General features: G+C 37.8%; 1 protein-coding gene and 1 pseudogene across 7 annotated transcripts in view; one reads left to right on the top strand and one right to left on the bottom strand.

Moving 5' to 3' along the window:
* EDA (ectodysplasin A) overlaps positions 1-24,046 on the bottom strand; it is a 509,608-nt gene that overhangs the window by 75,341 nt on the left and 410,221 nt on the right. The window lies entirely within an intron of this gene.
* LOC309855647 (Y-box-binding protein 1 pseudogene) lies at positions 1,757-2,875 on the top strand (annotated as a pseudogene). Its single transcript has one exon. The product of its transcript is annotated as a Y-box-binding protein 1 pseudogene (transcript).

The raw sequence follows: 24,046 nt of genomic DNA on the forward strand, positions 1-24,046 counted from the left end.
ATACCTCACAGCAAAGCAGGAAAAGGGGGAAAAAAAACCACCACAAAACAGAGAATAAAGAAAAGAGAAAAAAATTGGCAGATTAAAACCCTAACATATCAATAATTAGCTTAAATGTAAATGGTCTAAACAGTAGTTCTTTCTGATCAGTATGCAAAGTACTTCCAGTACTATGTTAAGAATGGTGAGAATATGTATTCTTGCCTTGTTTCCATTTTAGAAAGAAACTATTCAGTTTTTTTTTACCATAAAGCATTATGTTAGATATAATTTTTTGTAGATGCTTTCAATCAATCTGAGGAAGTTCTCCTCTATTCCCAGTTTGCTAAGGGTTTGAATCACGAATGGGTGTTGGATTTTGTCAAGTGCTTTTTCAGCATTAATTGATGTGATCATATAATTTTTCTTCTCTAGCCTATTGATATGTGGGGCTAAATTTATTAATTTCTTACATAAAACCTGGAATAAATCCCACTTAGTCATGATATATAATTGTTTTGTATATTGTGACATTTCATTTGCTACTATTTTGTTGAGGATTTTTGCATTTAATTTGGTGAGAGATATTGGTCCTTAGTTTTCCTTTTTAGTGCTGTTTTGACTTATTTTGTTATCAGGGTGATTTTGGTCTCATAAAATGAATTGGGAAATATTCCCTTCCCTTCTTCTTTCTGGAGTAGATGGTGTAAAATTGGTGCTATTTCTTAAAATATTTGGTAGAGTTATTCCATGAAATCATCTGGGCTTGGAGATTCCTTTTAAAAGAGATTTTAATCACATTCAGCTCTTTGTATGTTTTTTTTTTTAATCTTCCTAAAGAAACTATGATTTATTTGAATTTTACCACACATTCTCCTTTAAAAATCCAAATTAAAAAAAAAAAAGCACCAAGTCTTTCTCTCTCTCTCTCTCTCTCTCTCTCTCACACACACACACACACACACACACACACACACACACACCTATACATGCACCAATACATAAATGGAGATAAAATCCTATTTTTTTTTATTTTTTATAAACATTTATTTTTATCCCCAGGGGTACAGGTCTGTGAATCACCAGGTTTACACACTTCACAGCACTCACCAAAGCACATACCCTTCCCAATGTCCATAATCCCACCCCCTTCTCCCAAACCCCCTCCCCCCAGCAACCCTGGGATTGGGAGGGAGACAAACCATATGTTATAACTTGATTTGAGACTTCCTCTTAGACTGATGGATTATTTTGAGGCATGTTATTTAATTTCTAAGTGTTCAGAGAGTTGCCTGTTGTTTTTCTCTTATTAATTCCATTATGATCAGAGAACACACTCTTTAATTATAATTCTCAAATTTGGTGAGGGTTGTTTTACAGTCCAGGATATATGTTTTACCTTGATAAATGTCTCATGGTGCTTAAAAAAATGTGTAGTTTGCTGTTGGTTGGGAGTGGTGTTTTATATATGTTAAGTAGATTTTGTGGGTTCATTGTGTTGTTCAGTTCTTCTCTGTCTTTGTTGGTTTTCTGTCCACTAGTTCTATGAATTGTTACAAGTTGTTGATATCTCAATTATATTTGTGGATTTTTCTTTTATGTATTTTGAGGCTCTGTTGTTTGGTGTGTATACTTTTATGATTGTTACATTATCCCAATGTTTTGATCCTTTTGTCATATTGTCCCTCTTTGTCTCTATTAAGAAAGTAGAATACAGTTCGATCGGTAGCGGGAGCAGAGAGCGGACCCCAGAGAGCCCTGAGCAGCCCCACCGCCTCCGACGGCCTAGTTACCATCACACCCCGGGAGGAGCCGTAGCTGCTGCAGCCGGCCCCAGTCACCATCACCGCAAACATGAGCAGCGAGGCTGAGACCCAGCACCCGCCCGCCGCGCCCCCCGCCGCCCCCGCCCTCAGCGCTGCGGACACCAAGCCCGGCACCACCCGCAGCAGCGCAGGGAGCGGCGGCCCGGGCGGCCTCACATCGGCGGCGCCTGCCGGCGGGGACAAGAAGGTTTTGGGAACAGTAAAATGGTTCAATGTAAGAAACGGATATGGTTTCATCAACAGGGAGACACCAAGGAAGATGTATTTGTACACCAGACTGCCATAAAGAAGAATAACCCCAAGAAGTACCTTCGCAGTGTAGGAGATGGAGAGACTGTGGAGTTTGATGTTGTTGAAGGAGAAAAGGGTGCGGAGGCAGCAAATGTGACAGGCCCTGGTGGAGTTCCAGTGCAAGGCAGTAAATATGCAGCAGACTGTAACCATTATAAATGCTATCCACGTCGCAGGGGTCCTCCACGCAATTACCAGCAAAATTACCAGAATAGTGAGAGTGGGGAAAAGAACGAGGGATCGGAAAGTGCTCCTGAAGGCCAGGCCCAACAGCGCCGACCCTACCGCAGGCGACGGTTCCCACCTTACTACATGAGGAGACCCTATGGGCGTCGACCAGAGCATTCCAACCCTCCAGTGCAGGCAGAAGTGATGGTAGGTGCTGACAACCAGGGTGCAGGAGAACAAGGTAGACCAGTGAGACAGAATATGTATCGGGGTGATAGACCACGATTCCGCAGGGGTCCTCCTGCCAAAGACAACCTAGAGAGGGCGGCAACGAGGAAGATAAGGAAAATCAAGGAGATGAGACCCAGGGTCAGCAGACACCTCAACGTCGGTACCGCCGCAACTTCAATTACCGACGTAGATGCCCAGAAAACCCTAAACCACAAGATGGCAAAGAGACAAAAGCAGCTGATCCACCAGCTGAGAATTCGTCCGCTCCGGAGGCTGAGCAGGGCGGGGCTGAGTAAATGCCGGCTTACCATCTCTACCATCATCCGGTTTAGTCATGCAACACGAAGAAATGAAGATGAAATTCCAGCAATAAGAAATGAACAGGGGCACCTGGGTGGCTCAGTGGGTTAAAGCCTCTGCCTTTGGCTCAGGTCATGATCTCAGGGTCCTGGGATGGAGCCCCACATCCAGCTCTCTGCTCAGCGGGATCCTGCTTTCCCCTCTCTCTCTGCCTGCCTCTCTGCCTACTTGTGATCTATCTGTCCAATAAATAAATAAAAAATGAAAAAAAAAAAAGAAATGAACAAAAGATTGGAGCTGAAGACCTTAAGTACTTGATTTTTGCCCATTGACCAGATAAATAGAACTATCTGCATTATCTATGCAGCATGGGGTTTTTATTATTTTTACCTAAAGACGTCTCTTTTTGGTAATGACAAACGTGTTTTTTTTTTAATTTTTTATTTTTATTTATTTTCAGCATAACAGTATTCATTATTTTTGCACCACATCCAGTGTTCCATGCAATCCGTGCCCTCTATAATACCCACCACCTGGTACCCCAATCCCCCCCCCCCTTCAAAATCCTCAGATTGTTTTTCAGAGTCCGTAGTCTCTCATGGTTGACCTCCCCTTCTAATTTCCCACAACTCCCTTCTCCTCTCTAACTCCCCATGTCCTCCATGCTATTTGTTATGCTCCACAAATAAATGAAACCATATAATTGACTCTCTCTGCTTGACTTATTTTTTTTTAAATTTTTTCAATTTATTTATTTTCAGAAAACAGTATTCATTATTTTTTCACCACACCCAGTGCTCCACGCAATCTGTGCATTCTATACTACCCACCACCTGGTACCCCAACCTCTCACACCCCCCCCACTTCAAACCCCTCAGATTGTTTTTCAGAGTCCATAGTCTCTCATGGTTCACCTCCCCTTCCAATTTACCCCAACTCCCTTCTCCTCTCTAACACCCCTTGTCCTCCATGATATTTGTTATGCTCCACAAATAAGTGAAACCATATGATAATTGACTCTCTCTGCTTGACTGATTTCACTCAGCATAATCTCTTCCAGTCCCCTCCATGTTGCTACAAAAGTTGGGTATTCATCCTTTCTGATGGAGGCATAATACTCCATAGTGTATATGGACCACATCTTCCTTATCCATTCGTCTGTTGAAGGGCATCTTGGTTCTTTCCACAGTTTGGCGACCATGGTCATTGCTGCTATAAACATTGGGGTACAGATGGCCCTTCTTTTCATGACATCTGTATCTTTGGGGTAAATACCCAGGAGTGCAATGGCAGGGTCATAGGAAAGTTCTATTTTTAATTTCTTGAGGAATCTCCACACTGTTCTCCAAAGAGGCTGCACCAACTTGCATTCCCACCAACAGTGGAAGAGGGTTCCCCTTTCTCCACATCCTCTCCAACACGTTGTTTCCTGTTTTGTTAATTTTGGCCATTCTAACTGGTGTAAGGTGATATCTCAATGTGGTTTTAATTTGAATCTCCCTGAGGGCTAATAATGATGAACATTTTTTCATGTGTCTGATAGCCATTTGTATGTCTTGATGGGAGAAGTGTCTGTTCATATCTTCTTCCCATTTTTTGACATGTTTGCCTGTTTCGTGTGTGTTGACTTTGAGGAGTTCATTGACAAACGTGTTTTTTAAGAAAAAAAAAAAGCCTGGTTTTTCTCAATACACCTTTAAAGGTTTTTAAATTGTTTCATATCTGGTCAAGTTGAGATTTTTAAGAACATCATTTTTAATTTGTAATAAAAGTTTACAACTTGATTTTTTGAAAAAAGGCAACAAACGGCAAACACCCATTAATAAAGGTCTTAAATAAAAAAAAAAAGTAGAATAGACACAAATCACCAGTATAAGGAACAAAACAGGGGATTACTATAGGTATATAGTACTTCTGTTAATCCTTTTGCTTGGAATCACACTTTATCATATTACACTTTATTCATATAATCATCCCTGCTTTTACTCATTAATTTTTGCATGATACACCTTTTTTTCATTTTTACTTTCAGTCTACCTATTTGGTTGTATTCAGAATGATTTTATTGTAGACAACATATAGTTGGAGAATATTTTATAATCTCTTCTGCTAATCTCTTTTAATTGGCATATTTAGATCATTTATATTTAATGTAGTTATCGATCTGTTAGCACTTACATCTGCCATTTTGTATTTTGTTTTCTGTTTGTTTTCTCTGTATAATTCCTGATTTCTCTTTACTGCCTTCTTGTGGGTCACTTGAATGTCTTTTAAGGATTGAATTTTTATTTATAATACTTTTGAGGTTTCTACTCAATATAGTTTTTGTGGTTGCTCTAGGAATTATGATACATACATAGCTTATGACAGTCTACTGGTATTGATGGCTTAGTACTTCAAATGAAGCACAGAAATCTTATTCCTAATTAGATCCATTTTTACTCTGCATTTTAATTTTTTAAAAATATTTTTAAATTTAAATTCAATTAACTAATATATAATGTATTATTGGTTTCAGAGGTAAAGGTCTGTGATTCATCAGTCTTCTATAACACCCAGTGCTCATTATATCACATGCCTTCTTTAATGTTCATCACCTGGTTACTCCATCCTTACACCCCCTCCCCTCCAGCAACCCTCAGTTTGTTTTCTATGCTCAAGAGTCTCTTATGGTTTGTCTCCCTCTCTGTTTTTGTCTTATTTTACTTTTTTCTGAATTTAATTTTTTTGATAATAGCTCTAAGGAGATGCAATTGACATACACAATTCATCCTTTAAACATGTACAATTTAATGGTTTTTCAGAGATGTGCAAACCTCACCACAATTAACTTTAGAACATTTTTGTCACCCCCAAAAGAAACCCTATAACCCTTAGCAGTCACCCTCATTTCTGTCCAACTTCCTCCAGCCCCAAGGAACCTCTAATTTATTTTATGTCTGCATTGATTTGCCTCTTCTGGGCATTTCATATAAATGGAATCACAGAACATATTACTGGCTTCTTTCGCTTACTGTAATGTTTTCAAGATTCATCCATGTTGTACCATGCATCAATGTTCCATTGTATCAATATACCACATTTTACTTATCCATCTCTCAGTTGATGGATATTTGGGCTCTTTCCATTTTCTGGCTATTATAAATAATGCTGCTATGAACACTGATGTACAAATATTTGAATATCTGTTTCAGTTATTTGGTTATACTTGGGAATGGGTGTTGGATCATATGGTAACTGTATGTTTAGCATTTTGGGGAACTGCCAGACTGTTTTTTTCCAAAAGGGTTGCATCATTTTACATTCCCACCAACAGTTTATGATAGTTCCAGTTTCTTCATGTCCTTGCCAACTCTTGTTATATTGTCTTTTTGATTATAGCCACCCTAGTGGGTATGAAGTTGTATCTCACTATGGTTCTGAATTATGTTTCCTTAATGGCTAATGATGTTGAGTACTCTCCATTCTTTTTCAATATAAATATATCTTAATTGCCTTAAGTATTTCCTGTACATACATTTGGCCACATCTTATGGTATTATAATTTTTGCTTCAACCCTCAGAAATGATTTTTGAAATTCACAAGAACTAGCATAGTCTATTATGTTTACTCCTCTTTTCATCATAAAGGTGTACTTCTTTCTTTTCTGAAGTTCTGAGCCTTATTCTGTTAACATTTCTGTTAATAGAACTTCTTTTAGCCAATCTTTAAGTGCAGGTTTGCTAGCAACAAATATTCTTCTTCATCTAAAAATTCCTTTATTTTCTCTTAATTCCTGAAGGTATTTTTCTTGATACAGACCTGTGGTTGGCCATTTTTCAGCATTTGAAAAATATTGTACCATTTCCTTCTGGCCTCTATGCTTTTAAATAAAAAATCTGTTGACAATCTAACTTGTGTTCCCTTATAAGCATCATTTTTTTCCGGGATGCTCTCAAAATTTAAAAAATATCTTTAGTTTTCAGAAGTTTAATTATTATGTGTCTTAGCATGGATTTATTTGGGTTTATTATACTTGTATTTCACTTATCTTCTTGAATATGTATTTTGCCAATATCAGGTTTTTAGCCATCATTACTTTTTAAGAATTTCTTTAAAAATTTAATTGTGATAAAATACACATAACATAAAATTTACCATGTTAACCATTTTAAGTGTATAGTTCAGTAGGGCTAATTACCTCCACACTGTTGTACACTCAATCTCCAAAACTCTTTTAATCTTGCAAAACTAAAACTCTATGCCCATGAAACAGCCTTCATTCCCCTCTACCCCTAGTGCCTGTCAGTTATCATCCAATTCTCTCTGAATTTGACTAATCTGAGTACCTCATATGAGTGGAGTCATGCAGTATTTGTCTTTTTGTGACTGGCTTATTTCACTTAGTATAATGTCCTTATGATTCATCCATGTTTTAGCACATCAGAATTTCTATCCTTTTAAAATCAGCCATTTCTTCAAGTCCTCTTTCAATACTTCTTTATCTCTTTTCTCCTTTTGGACACTAATAATACGAATGCAAAACTTTTGTTATTATCCCACAGATTCCCTGAGTCTTTGTTCATTTTTTTCCCAGTTTAGTTTCTCTTTGTTGTTCAGACTGAGTAAATTCTACTGCTCTGACCTCAAGCCCACTGATTCTATCATCTATTATCTCCACTCTACTATTGAGCCCATTCACTGAATTTGTTTCATTTATTTTTTTGATTCTCTATTTTTGATTTCTTTTTAAAAAATAATTTCTATTTCTTTGCTGAGATTTTGTATGTTTTTTTTTTCAAAAAAATTGTAATTGCTTGTTGGATCATTTTTATTATGGGTGCTTTGTAATCCTTGTCAGATAAAATCTGTTTCATCTGAGTTTTGGTGTCTGTTCTCATTTATGAGTTATTTCTTTTTAAAAAAGGGAGGTTTTGGGATACTGTATTATTAGACAAGATTATATTTAATTTTCTTTTTAAGGAGGTGGTGTTGATGTATAATGTGAGTTAAGTATGTGTGCATGTTCCTGCTGCATCTTACTGACATGACCTTGGTAAAAGTGGGGCACTGACTCATACTTCCTTGTTGCAAATGGGTGGAATGGAAGTTCAGTCAACTACCTCTCTGTCTCTGCTGGCACTATTCCAGTGAAAGTGGGCCACTGATCCACAGGGCTTCTGGGTTTTGTTACCTTTTTTTTCCCTGGCTTTTGTTATCTTTGAATGGAAGTATAAGCTCAGTTCTCTCATGGGACCTGCTGACACCAGTGGAAGGGAAAGAAAAGTACCAACTAGCTCTACCTTTACCACCTCATTAATGTAAGACTCATTGATGCTGACTGGGGATAAAGACTCTGCTTTCCACTGGGCCCCCCTGAAATGGGGATGCAGTGAGGCATAAGAGTGCTGACTAACCATGGTTTACACTGCCTCTTTCAGTCTCATTGCTGCCAGATGGGTGTACAGTTGCAGCTTCCCACTGGGTGTCCCTGACAACGGGGGTGGGGGGGGGAAGCAGAGTGTTTACTAGCCTTGATATGCATCCCTTTATTCAGTCTCTTTAATGTGAAAGGGGTGGAAGCTCAGCCTTTCCACTGGGCCCCATTAATACAGAGATGGTGATGGAGTCCAGTGGTGACTAGCCCTGGATTGCACCTAGTTGTTAATTCTTTTTGATTCTGGCTGTGAATGAGGCAGCTTAGCTTGCCACTTGACTGGGATGACAATACTCTGGAAGGAGAATAGGAGCACCACCTAGTTCTGCCAAATAGGGGATTAGAAAGACTGTCTGTCCAATTCTGCCAACACCACCCAACAGTGGGATAGGAGCATGCTGCCTGCTTTTTTGTGGGAAGGAGTGGAGTGAAATATTCCTTCCTATAGGCTCCACTGAAATAAGGGGGCAGTGGGGAGGGTATGATTTTCCTGTTGGTATTTGGCTATAGTAGAGCAGGTATTGTCAAAAAGGTTTTCTGTTGTTAGGCAACCATTTCCTCTTTTCCTTTAGATATGGGGATCAGGCTTTTCTTAGAGATGTTTTTGTCTGTGCCTGTTGGCAGTTGTGGACTGGAGGCTTCTGTAGTGACCTGTCTGGGATATATGGGAGACAAAAAGGAAACCCAGGGAGTGTACCACTGTATTGTTCCTCAAGTTCTGAGGCCCTCTGCCTGTTGTTTCCACTTTTCAGTCTTGTTTGTGTGTCTAATGCCCAAGGGATGTTAGTGTAAGAGGAAAAACCTAGAAGGAATGAGGTTTCTTCATCTTTTTTTAAAAGATTTTATTTATTTATTTGACACAGAGAGATACAAGTAGGCAGAGAGCCAGGCAGAGAGAGAGAAAGGAGGAAGCAGGCTCCCTGCTGAGCAGAGAGCCTGATGCGGGACTCCATCCCAGGACCCTGAAATCATGACCTGAGCTGAAGGCAGTGGCTTAACCCACTGAGCCACCCAGGTGCCCTCTATTTTGTTTTTAAGAAAAAAAAATCAGCAGAGCATACAATATCCTCAATAATGGATTTTTTTTGACATCTAAGTGGATTTCTGACAATAGTAGTGATTTAAGGAATAAACTATACTGAAAGGGTGTCTAGGAAAACTTAAAGAGATGGAGATTTACTAGGTTTATGAAAGGCAGTGCAAAATACCTTTCCTAATTTTAAGGGAAATTTTGTGGAATGTTAAACCAATTACTCTTGGTGTAGTCCAAGTTCTCTTTTGTGGGTTTATAAAGCTTTTTGTTTCTTGGGGGAAATATATAAGTGGCAGGGAAACTTTGGCTCCATGTACATAAAACAAGATTTGACATTCACAGTTACTGTTAAGTAAAAGTAAGACTGGTGGAAGTTGTCATAGCAGCAGGGGTGTTGTCATAGCAGCAGCTTTAAGTCTCAAAAGCAACAGCAGAACATTTTTCCCATACACACGTTCTCAACTCAAAGTAGTAGTGACTTTTACTTGTTGGGATTCTTGGTGTAAACTATATAACTCAAATTCAATGTTGTATAAAAGGCCAATGTCTTCACTTTAAAAACCCTGTCTTATATGCCATTTTCTGGTCCTTAAACTCTCCCCTCCCCCTCAAACCAGTATGCTTTAGATGTTGCTGCATTACTGGTACCAGACTGATTATAGAATTAAATATTACAAGGAAAAAACCAAGTGTCTGACTGTGCTAAGTCACTTGGAGCAGCATATTTGAAAGAACTTTGGAGTAAAAAAGACCGTGGATTAATTACTGAATATGCTACTAACTAGTTGTGTGGCTTTGGGCTAATTAATTTTTCCAAGCCACAGTTTGCTCATCTGTAAAATGAGAACAATCATATTGATTTTACAGGATGGTTATGAGAATTCACTGAATTCTTTACACATAAAGTAAGGGCCTAAATTTGGTGTTCAACAACTTTGAAAAAGCTTCTGAGGAACACGACTAGCCTCTGACAATTATATCTATATTCATCCAATATTTCTCCCATTTGACCATGTAACAACTTGTTTCCTGTTTCTCCCATGCCTTAAATTCAATCCCTGTACTTATGCATGTTACAGCTTATGGGACAAAGAACCTATCATTCATTTGTAACAGGAAAATACTGAAATGCTCATTTTATCCTTATGTTTATAGTTACTACCCCCAGTCTTTAGAATAGAAGCCCACGATGCTCAAAGGAAAAAACAACAATTTAAAAAATTTTGCAATGCAACTGAAATATCTCTTGCTCAGTTCTCTTATATTTTATAGTACAAGTTTGTTTCTATAGTAAAAGATTGCTTTTATGTGTATGAATGGGGAAATTGAACCTAAATTTTGAGTTGTAATGGGGTATTAATGATACTGTATACCACTAGTATAATGTCCAAGGTTTTATCCCATCATCTCATTAATGGTAAAGAGAGATGAACATCACCAAGACAGTAGTTTGGGAATGGGTGTATGTCTTGTGGCTTTACTAAGATTCTAAATTTTCATTTAAAAAAAACCTCACTTTTATGAATTATGGAAGTGTCAAATCACTATATTGTACACCTGAAAACTAATATTACACTGTCAGTTAACTAAATGGAATTTAAATAAAAACTTAAAAATTCACTTTTAGCTTCTTCCACCCAGAAACACTAAAGTAAGTTCATGCCCTGCAACCCTAGTGGAATGCTTATGGCTAGAAGAAGTTTCCAGCCAAAAAGCTTTTTTAAAAAGGGTACCCAATACTCAGGTAAGAACAGGTCAACATTATACTTTAAGGTTAAGATTAGGTTTGGAAGCATCAAAAGGCAAAATGAACATCTGCCAAGAGGGGCAAACTAACACAAGAAGACTTCATTTTTGTTCTTATCTTTTCTGACCACTTGTGCCCTCTGCTCAAATTACTTAGGATTTCTGAGGTTGATATTCTGTTTGTATGTAAAATGAGAATACCCTCCATTTCATGTGTAAGAGTAATGTGAGGATTAGAATGCCTAGCACAATGTCCAGATCATAGTAGGAATACAATAGATGAAAGTTATTTTTAGAACTGAGTCTGAGGTCTATATCACAGCAATTGGTTTATTTTGTCCATAATAAATGAATTAGATATGTTAAATAGTTTTATGAAACAACTTTAAGTCGGCCTAAAATGAACATAATTTCACAGTTGGAAGAAACCCTAGAGGTCATTGAAGGTTTTTGATTTAAATGTGTAAAAGTTTTGTTTTGGCAGAAATTTGATCTTATGTTGTAATGAGCTCATACAAATTCTTTTGCTACCATACTCTATGACTAAGTTATTCAGAAGAAAACATGTGTTATTAGAGTCTAACAGTTAACATCATAGTTAAGTGTTATAGCATACTTACTATAGTAGGTCTTTGTAGGCAAAATTCAATCAATTTAATAAAGAGACCAAGTATACTGGTTAGATATTAAAGCACAGATATATCAATATGATTATAATCTTACTCAATTTCTGCCAACTGAATCATAGAAAGAAGTGGTCCTTACAAAAAGGTGAGGGAGAGGAAGTAGTGACTTCCTGTGTCCCAGTTTAGACCACTCAGTTCTGTAGGGTTGTCTGTAGACCACCATTGTCAAACAAACTATGGAGACCTGAAATCATGGTAAAATCAGAGCTGCTTGAGTTGTGAACATCAAATCCCATGGAGAGTAAAAAATATACCTTGGATTTTTCTTTATTAAGTTATAACAGAAGCAATAAAAATAATGATGGAAAGAACCAAGATGCCCTTCAACAGACGAATGGATAAGGAAAATGTGGTCCATATACACTATGGAGTATTATGCCTCCATCAGAAAGGACAAATACCCAACTTTTGTAGCAACATGGATGGGACTGGAAGAGATTATGCTGAGTGAAATAAGTCAAGCAGAGAGAGTCAATTATCATATGGTTTCACTTATTTGTGGAGCATAACAAATAGCATGGAGGACATGGGGAGTTAGAGAGGAGAAGGGAGTTGAGGGAAATTGGAAGGGGGAGGTGAATCATGAGAGACTATGGACTCTGAAAAACAATCTGAGAGGTTTGAAGTGGTGGGGGGGGGTGGGAGGTTGGGGTACCAGGTGATGGGTATTATAGAGGGCATGGATTGCATGGAGCACTGGGTGTGGTGCAAAAAAAATGAATACTGTTGTGCTGAAAATAAATAAATAAATTTTAAAAATAAAACACAGAATACATTATCAATATCAAGGAGTGCACACCAGTGTAAATAAGTGGGAATAAATGGAGAAGAGGTCCCCCCCAAAAATGATGAACACAAGTGACAAAAGAAAAAACAGATACAGTGGATTTCATCAAAATTAAAAACTTATGTGCTGTAAATGATAACAACGAGAAAGTAAATAGACTACCTACAGAATGGGAGGGAATATTTACAAATCATGTATCTTACAAGAATTCAATCCAGAATATATAGAGAATTCAATAATAAAAAGATGGGGCACCTGGATGATGCAGTTGGTTGTCGACTCTTGGTTTCAGCTCAGGTGGTGATCTTAGGTCATGAGATTACACCCTGCATTGGGCTCCACACTCAGTGTGGAGTATGCTTGAGATTTTCTCTCCCTCTTCCTTTGTCCCTCCTTCTCATGCTCTCTCTCTATCAAATAAATACATGATTAAAAAAGAACTCAAGAATAAAATGAAAAATAACCCACTTCAAAAATGGGCAAAAGATCTGAGTAGATGTTTCTCCAAAGACTGTATACAAAGAGCCTATGAGCCCATAAAAAGATGCTTAACATTACTAATCATCAGGGAAACATAAAGCAAAACCACAATGAGAGACTATTTCATACTGACTAGATGGCTATAATAAAAAAGACAGATAATAACAAGTGTTGTTGAGGATATGGAGAAATTGAAACCCTCATATACTACTAGTGGGACTGTAACATTGTGCAGCTGCTTTGGAAAACAGTCTGGAAATTCCTCAAAAGAGAGAACACAGAATAATTGTTTGATCCTGAATTTCACACTTGGGTCTATACCTAAGAGAGATGAAAAAATATTTTCATTAAAATGTATACTGTGGATGTTCACAGTATTATTCATAACAGCCCAAAGTGGGAACAACTCAAACATCCATAAACTAATGAATGCATAATATATGGTATATCCCTACAATATTATTCATCCATAAAAAGAATGAAGTACTTATATATACTTCAATATGTATGAATGTTACAACATAATGCTAATTAAAATAAGCCAGACACAAAAAGACCAATGTTGTATGATTCTATTTATATGAGGAACCTAGAAGAGGCAAAGTTATAGAGACAGAAATTAGTAGAGTGGCTACCAGTAGCTGGTGGGAGTGGGGAAAGGGATATGGAACAGAGAGTTTCTCTTTGGGAGGATAAAAGTTTTAGAAATGAAAAGTAGTGACAGTTGCAAAACATTGTCAATGAATTTCATAGCACCAAATTGTATCCTTAAAAATTGTTAAATGGTAAATTTTATGTCATATATTTTGCCACAAAAAAGGAACGGAATATTGATATATGCTACAAAATGGATGAACCTTGAAACTCTTATGCTAAGGGAAAGAAGTCAGACACAAAAAATCATTGTATGAGTCCATTAACATGAAATGTCCAGAATAGGCAAATGTATTGAAACAGAAAATGCATTAGTGGTTGCCTAGGGCTGGGAGTGAGAATAGAGGAGTTGGGGGATGATAGCTAAACATTTTTTTGAGGTAATGAATATGTTCTAAAATTGATTTTGTTACAACTCTGTGAATATCCTAAAAATTACTGAGTTGTACATGTTAATGGGTGAAGTGTATGATATGTGAATTCTATCTCAATAAAGCTGCTTTAAAGCAATAATAGGGATTATAACAGTCAATAATTAGTGAGTAATATATTAGGTGCTTTGGAATTTTGCTGTGTGTATAATATTAAAATAATATTTGTATTATTAGGTTGAACTATTTAATAAAGTGTTCTATTTTAATTTAAAAAAATAAACATGAGCTAATATCATTTTCTCCAATAAATTACATCTGTCTAAAGGCTAGAATTTTTTACTATACTGACAAAGGCCAAAGTACTTTGTGGCTACATCTGCAAACTTACAAAGGAAGCTTTCAGTAAAAGAATTTTCTCCTGAATGTTGGAAGTGCAAATGTAATCACATCTGAAGAACCTCATATTTATATGGTATTTAATTTACAAAGCACTTTCTGATATATTTTTTAATATAAATTTTACTTAGTTAACATATAGTGCAATGTTGGTTTCTGGAGTAGAATTCAGTGATTCATCATTTAGATACAACGCCTGGTGCTATAAAAACAAGTGTCCTCTTACCCATTTCCCATTTAGTCCAGCCCCACCCACCTCCTTCCATCAACCCTCAGTTTGTTCTCTATTGTTAAGAGCCTCTTATTGGTTTGTTTCCCTCTCTTCTTTTATTCGTTCCCCCTTCCTCATATGTTCATCTGTTTTCTTTCTTAAATTCCACATATGAGTGAGATCATACAGTATTTGTCTTTCTCTGACAGACTTATTTCACTTAGCATGATACATACTAGCTCCATCCATGTAATTGCTAATGGCAAAATTTCATTTTTTGATGGCTGAGTAATATTCCATTGTGTATCTATCATTTATCTATCTATATACATACATACCACACCTTCTTTATCCATGTCTGATATATTTTCTGATGTATTTGTGCTGTTATTAGCCTTGTAAAGTGATCAGGATGAGTGTTAGGCCATGTACCTCCGATGCCCAAGATATTAAGCAGCAGTTTCATCCATCTAAGTCTCACAGTTAGTAGATGGACTGGATCTGAATTCTAAATCTATTTTTCTGCCAATTGCTCTGTTCAATCTAATATTATGTTCAATCAATTAGATCACACAGTGCTCCATAAACAGGACACATTTCTGTATATCAAAAACAAACTCAGGCAAGGTTCAGGGCAAATGGGTTCTACATAATAATATTGTTCATAAGTATTTTCTGTATATGTGCATTAGATCTAGACATGGTCTCTAACTTTAAGCAAGTGTCTATCTAACAGGAAAAGGAGGTAAGACAAAAACAAACACATGACCAATAAAGAGACAAATAAATTGGAATGAAGAATAAAGAGAGTTATGTTAGAGGAAAAATGATAGTGGACTTGAGGGTAGATAGGATGGCTTTGAACAATGACTTAAAAAGAGTTTCAGAAAAGCTTTAGTGGGAATGCCAATTTCAAGTCTGTCGTTTCACTGTAAAAGGGAGAGGAAAGAGATCCTAATCAGAATAGCACTAAGAGTGCAGTTTGTATTTATTTTTCTCATGCAGGTTTCAACAAATGCCCAAAATGAGATCATATAGAATGCAATTCAAAAGTTCATTGGCATATTTCTTAAGAATATAACATTGCATGCATTCACTTCTCTGAATGGACAATAAGGAAAAAATGTCAAATTATTTTGTTGCTTTTTCCAGGAAATGCATCCAGAATCTTTGAACTTATCAATCAATAATGTGAACAAAAAAAATAGCTTCAGTAATTTCCATGGGATTTGAAAGAGAAGCTATTCCTCTATTAATGATTTTTATATAGAGCCTCAGACAATATGGAAAGAATATTTTCAAGATCTAGCATATAATTCAAATCTGAGTTTTGGATTCGTTTTTTTCTCTTCAGCTACCTTCATTAAACTGTTTCCTAAGAGTAGAGAGGAACCTATGACAGAAGAGAAATGTATGCATCTTGTTTTCTTCAGATCGTTACACTCTCACCAGAAGCCTTTGTTGGAATTCAATACACTGAAACAGTGATTCTTAATTCTGGTTTTACAATATCCCATTGGCTTTCTGATTTTTTCTAGCCAACTTGGTTGGCTCACTCAGTTAAGCATATGACTCTTGGTTTCAGCTCAGGTCATGATCTCAGGGTCTTGAGATTGAACCCTTCATTGGGCTCCCTGCTCAGTGGGGAGTCTGCTTCTTCCCCTGATCACGCTCTCTCTCTCTCTTAAATAAAAAAATAAATCTTTAAAAAAACCTTTTGGGGGAGGAGTCAAGATGGCGGAGAAGTAGCAAGCTGAGACGAAATCAGGTAGCAGGAGATCAGCTAGATAGCTTACCAGACCGTTTCGAATACCTACAAATCCAACAGCAGATCAAAGAGAAGAAGACCAGCAATTCTAGAAACAGAAAATTGACCACTTTCTGAAAGGTAGGACTGGCAGAGAAGTGAATCCAAAGCGACGGGAAGATAGACCGTGGGGGGGGAGGGGCCAGTTCCTGGCGAGTGGTGGAGCAACAGAGCACAAAATCAGGATATTTAAAAGTCTGCTCCACCAAGGGACATCACTCCAGAGGCTAAACTGGGGTGACGCACATGCAAGGACAGCGTGGTCTCAGGTCCCGTGGGGTTACAGAAGGATTGGGGGTGTTTGAGTGTCACAGAGCTCACAGGTATTAGAGCAGGGAAGCTGGCTATAGAGACAGAGCTGAGGAGTGAGCTCTCAACTGAGGGTTACCTTAAATTGTGATCAATATGCTATCTATAAGAAACTCATTTTAGACCCAAAGACACCTCCAGATTTAAAGTGAGGGGATGGGAAAGCATTTACTATGCTAATGGACATCAAAAGAAAGCTGGGGTGGCAATGCTTATATCAGATCAATTAGATTTTAAGCCAAAGATTATAATAAGAGATGAGGAAGGACACTATATCATACTCAAAGGGTCTGTCCAACATGATCTCACAATTTTAAATATCTATGCCCCTAACATGGGAGCAGCCAACTATATAAACCAATTAATAACAAAACCAAAGAAACACGTTGACAATAATACAATAACAGTAGGGGACATTAACGCTCTCCTCACTGAAATGGACAGATCATCCAAGCAAAAGATCAACAAGGACATAAAGGCCTTAAATGACACACTGGACCAGATGGACATCACAGATATATACAGAACATTCCGTCCCAAAGCAACAGAATACACATTCTTCTCTAGCACATATGGAACATTCTCCAAGATAGATCACATCCTGGGTCATAAATCAGGTCTCAACTGGTATCAAAATATTGGGATCATTCCCTGCATATTTTCAGACCACAATGCTCTGAAGCTAGAACTAAATCACAAGAGGAAATTTGGAAAGAATCAAAATGCATAGTGACTAAGGACCATCGTTCTAAAGAATGAATGGGTCAACCATGAAATTAAACAAGAGTTGAAAAAATTCATAGAAACAAATGATAATGAAAACACAGTGGTTCAAAATTTGTGGGACACAGCAAAGGCAGTCCCAAGAGGAAAATAGATAGCAGTACAAGCTTTTCTCAAGAAACAAGAAAGGTCTCAAGTACAGAATCTAACCCTACACTTGAGCTGGAGAAAGAACAACAAAGAAAGCCTAAACCCAGCAGGAGAAGAGAAATTATAAAGATCACAGCAGAAATCAATGAAATAGAAACAAACATACATCCCTGAGCGCTTGTATCATAAAAACAATAGAAAAAAATGAACGAAACTAGGAGCTGGTTCTTTGAAAGAATTAATAAGATTGATAAACCCCTGGCCAGACTTATCAAATAGAAAAGAGAAAGGCCCCAAATAAATAAAATCATGAATGAAAGAGAAGAGATCACAACCAACACCAAAGAAATACAAACAATTCTAAGAACATATTATGAGCAACTATACGCTAGCAAACTTGACAATCTGGAAGAAATGGATGCATTCCTAGAGACATATAAACTACCACAACCGAACCAGGAAGAAATAGAAAACCTGAACAGAGCCGTAACCAGTAAGGAGATTGAAGGGGTCGCCAAACTGTGGAAAGAACCAAGATGCCCTTCAACGGACAAACGGATAAGGAAGATGTGGTCCATATACACTATGGAGTATTATGCCTCCATCAGAAAGGATAAATACCCAACTTTTGTAGCAACATGGATGGGACTGGAAGAGATTATGCTGAGTGAAATAAGTCAAGCAGAGAGAGTCAATTATCATATGGTTTCAGTTATTTGTAGAGCATAACAAATAACATGGAGGACATAGGGAGATGGAGAGGAGAAGGGAGTTGGGGTAATTGGAAGGGGAGGTGAACCATGAGAGACTATGGACTCTGAAAAACAATCTGAGGGTCTTGAAGGGGTGGGATGGTGGGAGGTTGGTGGAGCCAGGTGGTGGGTATTAAGGAGGTCACGTATTGCATGGAGCACTGGATGTGGTGCAAAAACAATGAATTCTGTTACACTGAAAAGAAAAAAAAAATCTCTCAGCAAACTAGAGCCCAGGGCCAGATGGCTTCCCAGAAAAATTCTACCAAACATTTAAAGAAGAATTAATTCCTATTCTCCTGAAACTCTTTCAAAAAATAGAAATGGAAGGAAAACTTCCAAACTCATTTTATGAGGCCAGCATTACCATGATCCCAAAACCAGACAAGGATCCCACCAAAAAAGAGAATTACAGACCAATATCCTTGATGTACACAGATGTGAAAATTCTCACCAAAATACTAGCCAATAGGATCCAACGGTACATTAAAAGGGTTATCCACCACGACCAAGTGGGATTTATTCCAGGGCTGCCAGGTTGGTTCAACATCCACAAATCACTCAATGTGATACAATACATTAATGAAAGAAAGGACAAGAAGCGTATGATACTCTGAATAGATGCTGAAAAAGCATTTGACTAAGTACAGCATCCTTTCCTGATCAAAACTCTGCAAAGTGTAGGGATAGTGTGTACATACCTCAATATCATCAAAGCCATCTATGAAAAACCCACCACAAATATCATTTTCAATGAAGGAAAACAGAGCTTTTCATCTAAGGTCAGGAACACAGCAGGGGCAGGGATGTCCATTATCACCACTGGTACTCAACATAGTACTAGAAGTCCTAGCCTCAGCAGTCAGACAACAAAAAGAAATTAAAGGCATCCAAATCAGCAAAGAAGAAGTCCAATTCTCACTCCTTGCAGATGATATGATACTATATGTGGAAAACCCAAAAGACTCCACTCCAAATCTGCTAGAACTTATACAGGAATTCAGTAAAGTGTCAGGATATAAAGTCAATGCACAGAAATCAGTTGGATTTCTATACACCAACAACAAGACAGAAGAAAGAGAAATTAAGGAGTCAATCCCATTTACAACTGCACCCAAAAGCATAAGATACCTAGGAATAAACCTAACCAAAGAGGCAAAGAATCTGTACTCAGAAAATTATAAAGTACTCATGAAAGAAATTGAGGAAGACACAAAGAAATGGAAAAAAGTTCCATGCTCCTGGATTGGAAGAACTAATATTGTGAAAATGTCTATGCTACCTAAAGCAATCTACACATTTAATGCAATTCCTATCAAAATCCCATCCATTTTTTTTCAAAGAAATGGGAAAAATTATCCTAAAATTTGTATGGAACCAAAAAAGACCAAGAATAGCCAGAGGAATATTGAAAGAGAAAGCCAAAGTTGGTGGCATCACAATTCCAGACTTCAAGCTCTATTACAAAGCTGTCATCATCAAGACAGTATGTTACTGGCACAAAAACAGACACATAGATCAATGGAACAGAATAGAGAGCCCAGAAATAGGCCCTCAACTCTATGGTCAACTAATCTTCGACAAAGCAGGAAAGAATGTCCAATGGAATAAGGACAGTCTCTTCAACAAATGGTGTTGGGAAAATTGGACAGCCACATGCAGAAAAATGAAACTGGACCATTTCCTTACACCACACACGAAAATAGATTCAAAATGAATGAAGGACCTCAATGTGAGAAAGGAATCCATCAAAATGCTTGAGGAGAATACAGGCAGCAACCTCTTCGATCTCAGCTGCAGCAACATCTTCCTAGGAACATCGCCAAAGGCAAGGGAAGCAAGGGCAAAAATGAACTATTGGGACTTCATCAAGATCAAAGCTTTTGCACAGCAAAGGATACAGTTAACAAAACCGAAGACAACTGACAGAATGGGAGAAGATATTTGCAAACGACATATCAGATAAAGGGCTGGTATCCAAAATCTATAAAGAGCTTAGCAAACTCAACACCCAAGGAACAAATAATCCAACCAAGAAATGGGCAGAGGACATGAACGGACATTTCTGCAAAGAAGACATCCAGTTGGCCAACAGACACATGAAAAAGTGCTCCACATCACTCGGTATCAGGGAAATACAAATCAAAACCACAATGAGATACCACCTCACACCAGTCAGAATGGCTAAAATTAACAAGTCAGGAAATGACATGCTGGTGAGGGGAACCCACCTACATTGTTGGTGGGAATGCAAGCTGGTGCAACCACTCTGGAAAACAGCATGGAGGTTCCTCAAAAAGTTGAAAATAGAGCTACCCTATGACCCAGCAATTGCACTACTGGGTATTTACCCTAAAGATACTAATGTAGTGATCTGAAGGGGCACGTGCACCTGAATGTTTATAGCAGCAATGTCCACAACAGCCAAACTATGGAAAGAACCTAGATGTCCATCAACAGATGAATCGATAAAGAAGAAGTGGTACACACACACACACACACACACACACACACAGTGGAATACTATGCAGCCATCAAAAGAAATGAAACCTTGCCATTTGTGAGGATGTGGATGGAACTAGAGGGTGTTATGCTTAGCAAAATAAGTCAGTTGGAGAAAGACAACTATCATATGATCTCCCTGATATGAGGCAGTGGAGATGCAACATGGGGGATTTGGGTGGTAGGAAAAGAATAAATTAAACAAATGGTATTGGGAAGGAGATAAACCATAAGAGACTCTTAATCTCACAAAGCATACTGAGTGTGGCTGGGGGTAGGAGGTGTAGGGAGAGGGTGGTGGGGTTATGGACACTGGGGAAGGTATATGGTAGGATGAGTGCTGCGAAGTGTGTAAACCTGGTGATTCACAGACCTGTACCCCTGGGGCTAATAATACATTATATGTTAATAAAAATAAATAAAAATCAAAACAGAAGAAAAACCTTTCAACTCAGATTTTTGAAGGCAAAAATAAGTAAATTAGAATTATTAAGCCTAAAAAGACAAACTAAATAGCTTTAAGTCTGAAAACAGCTGGTTATAAATATAAAGACTAGTGCTCTAGAGTTCTTACACCACCACTGTCCATCAGATATATAATGTAAGCCACAAGTTTCAGCCACAAATGCAATTTTAAATTTTCTATTAACCATATTTAAGACTAAAAAAGTGAAATTAATTTTAATACTAAATTTTAACTCAGCATATCCAAAATATTATAATTTGGAGAGGAGAAGGTAGTTGGGGGAAATTGGAGGGGGAGAAGAACCATGAGAGACTATGGATTCTGAGGAACTAACTGAGAGTTTTGGAGGAGCGGGGGGTGAGAGGTTAGGTGAGCCTGGTGGTGGGAAATGGATGGCATGTATTGCATGGAACATTATGTGTGGTGCATAAACAATGAATTCTAGTACACTGAAAAGAAATTTAAAATATAAATAAAAATTAAAAAAAAGAAAATCCAAAATATTATAATTTCAACACATAATCAATGTAAAAATGTTTTAACAAAATGTTTTACATTGCTGTTTTTATTGCAAAATCTTTGAAACCTGGCATGTATTTTACATTTATAGCATATCGTGATTCACACTGGTCGATGTGTAACTCTATTTATTTAGGATTTTTATTAGTTTCAGAAGTAGACTTCAGTGATTCATCAGCTCCAAGTATCACCCAGTGCTTATTACATCTAGTGTCCTCCATAATTTCCACCACCCAATTATCTCTTCACACCACTCACCTCCCCTATCCCTATAGCAACCCTTAGTTTGTTTCCTAGAGTTCAGTGTCTCTTATGGTTTGCCTCCCTCTTGATTTTCATCTTATTTTAGTTTTCTTTTCATTCCCCTATTTAGTTAGTTTTAAAAAACAGTGTAACAAACACCTGGGAACCAATCTCTCAAAACAAAAACTAGGACTTTATAAAAACTTACATTCAATCATGCAGTTACTTCTTTTTTTTAATTTATTTTTTATTTTCAGCATAACAGTATTCATTATTTTTGCACCACACCCAGTGCTCCATGCAATCCGTGCCCTCTATAATACCCACCACCTGGTACCCCGACCTCCCACCCCCCGCCCCTTCAAAACTCTCAGATTGTTTTTCAGAGTCCATAGTCTCTCATGGTTCACCTCCCCTTCCAATTTCCCCCAACTCCCTTCTCCTCTCTAACTCCCCATGTCCTCCATGCTATTTGTTGTGTTCCACAAATAAGTGAAACCATATGATAACTGACTCTCTCTGCTTGACTTATTTCACTCAGCATAATCTCTTCCAGTCCCCTCCATGTTGCTACAAAAGAAAGGACGAATACTATTTTTTGTTTTAAATTGTATTTAGTTTTGTCTTTACTGTCATTTGCAAATATCTTCTGCCATTCTGTGGGTTGCCTCTTTGTTTTCTTGACTGTTTCCTTGGCTGTGCAGAAGCTTTTGATTTTGATGAAGTCCCAAAAGTTCATATTCGCTTTTTTAGATTTTTTTTTTTATTTGACAGAGAGAGATCACAAGTAGGCAGAGGGGCAGGCAGAGAGAGAGAGAGAGGAGGAAGCAGGCTCCCTGCTGAGCAGAGAGCCCGATGTGGGACTCGATCCCAGGATCTTGAGATCATGACCTGAGCCGAAGGCAGCGGCTTAACCCACTAAGCCACCCAGGCGCCCTCATATTCGCTTTTGTTTCCTTTGCCTTTGGAGACATATCTTGAAAGAAGTTGCTGTGGCTGATATCGAAGGGATAACTGCCTATGTTCTACTCTAGGATTCTGATGGATTCCTGTCTCACGTTGAGGTCTTTTATCCATTTTGAGTTTATCTTTGTGTACAGTGTAAGAGAATGGTCGAGTTTCATTCTTCTACATATAGCTGTCCAGTTTTTCCAGCACCATTTATTGAAGAGACTGTCTTTTTTCCAATGTACATTTTTTCCTATTTTGTCGAAGATTATTTGACCATAGAGTTGAGGGTCCATATCTGGGCTCTCTACTCTGTTCCACTGGTCTATGTGTCTGTTTTTATGCCAGTATCATGTTGTCTTGGTGATCACAGCTTTGTAGTAAAGCTTGAAATCAGGTAACGTGATGCCCCCCGTTTTATTTTTGTTTTTCAACATTTCATTAGCAATTTGGGGTCTCTTCTGATTCCATACAAATTTTAGGATTATTTGCTCCAGCTCTTTGAAGAATACCCGTGGAATTTTGATTGGAATAGCATTAAAAGTATAGATTGCTCTAGGTAGTATAGACATTTTAACAATGTTTATTCTTCCGATCCAAGAGCATGGAATGGTCTTCCATCTTTTTGTGTCTTCTTCAATAGGACTCAACTGATACCAAAAGACTGAGATTATTCCCTGCATATTCTCGGATCACAATGCTTTGAAACTGGAGCTCAATCACAAGGAAACCTTCAGAAGGAACTAAAAAACCTGGAAGCTAAAGACCACCTTGCTTAAGAATGCTTGGATCAACCAGGAGATCAAGGAAGAACTGAAACAATTCATGGAAACCAATGACAATGAAGACACTTCGATCCAAAACCTATGGGATAGAACAAAGGCGGTCCTAAGGGGGAAATACATAGCCATTCAAGCCTCCCTCAAAAAAATTGAAAAATCCAGAACACAGCAGCTGTCTCTACACCTTAAAGAACTGGAGAATCAACAACAAATCAAACCAATTGCACACATAAGAAGGGAAATCATCAAGATTAGAGCTGAGATTG

Source organism: Mustela nivalis (assembly GCF_964662115.1).
Source record: "Mustela nivalis genome assembly, chromosome: X".
NCBI classification, from domain to species: domain Eukaryota; kingdom Metazoa; phylum Chordata; class Mammalia; order Carnivora; family Mustelidae; genus Mustela; species Mustela nivalis.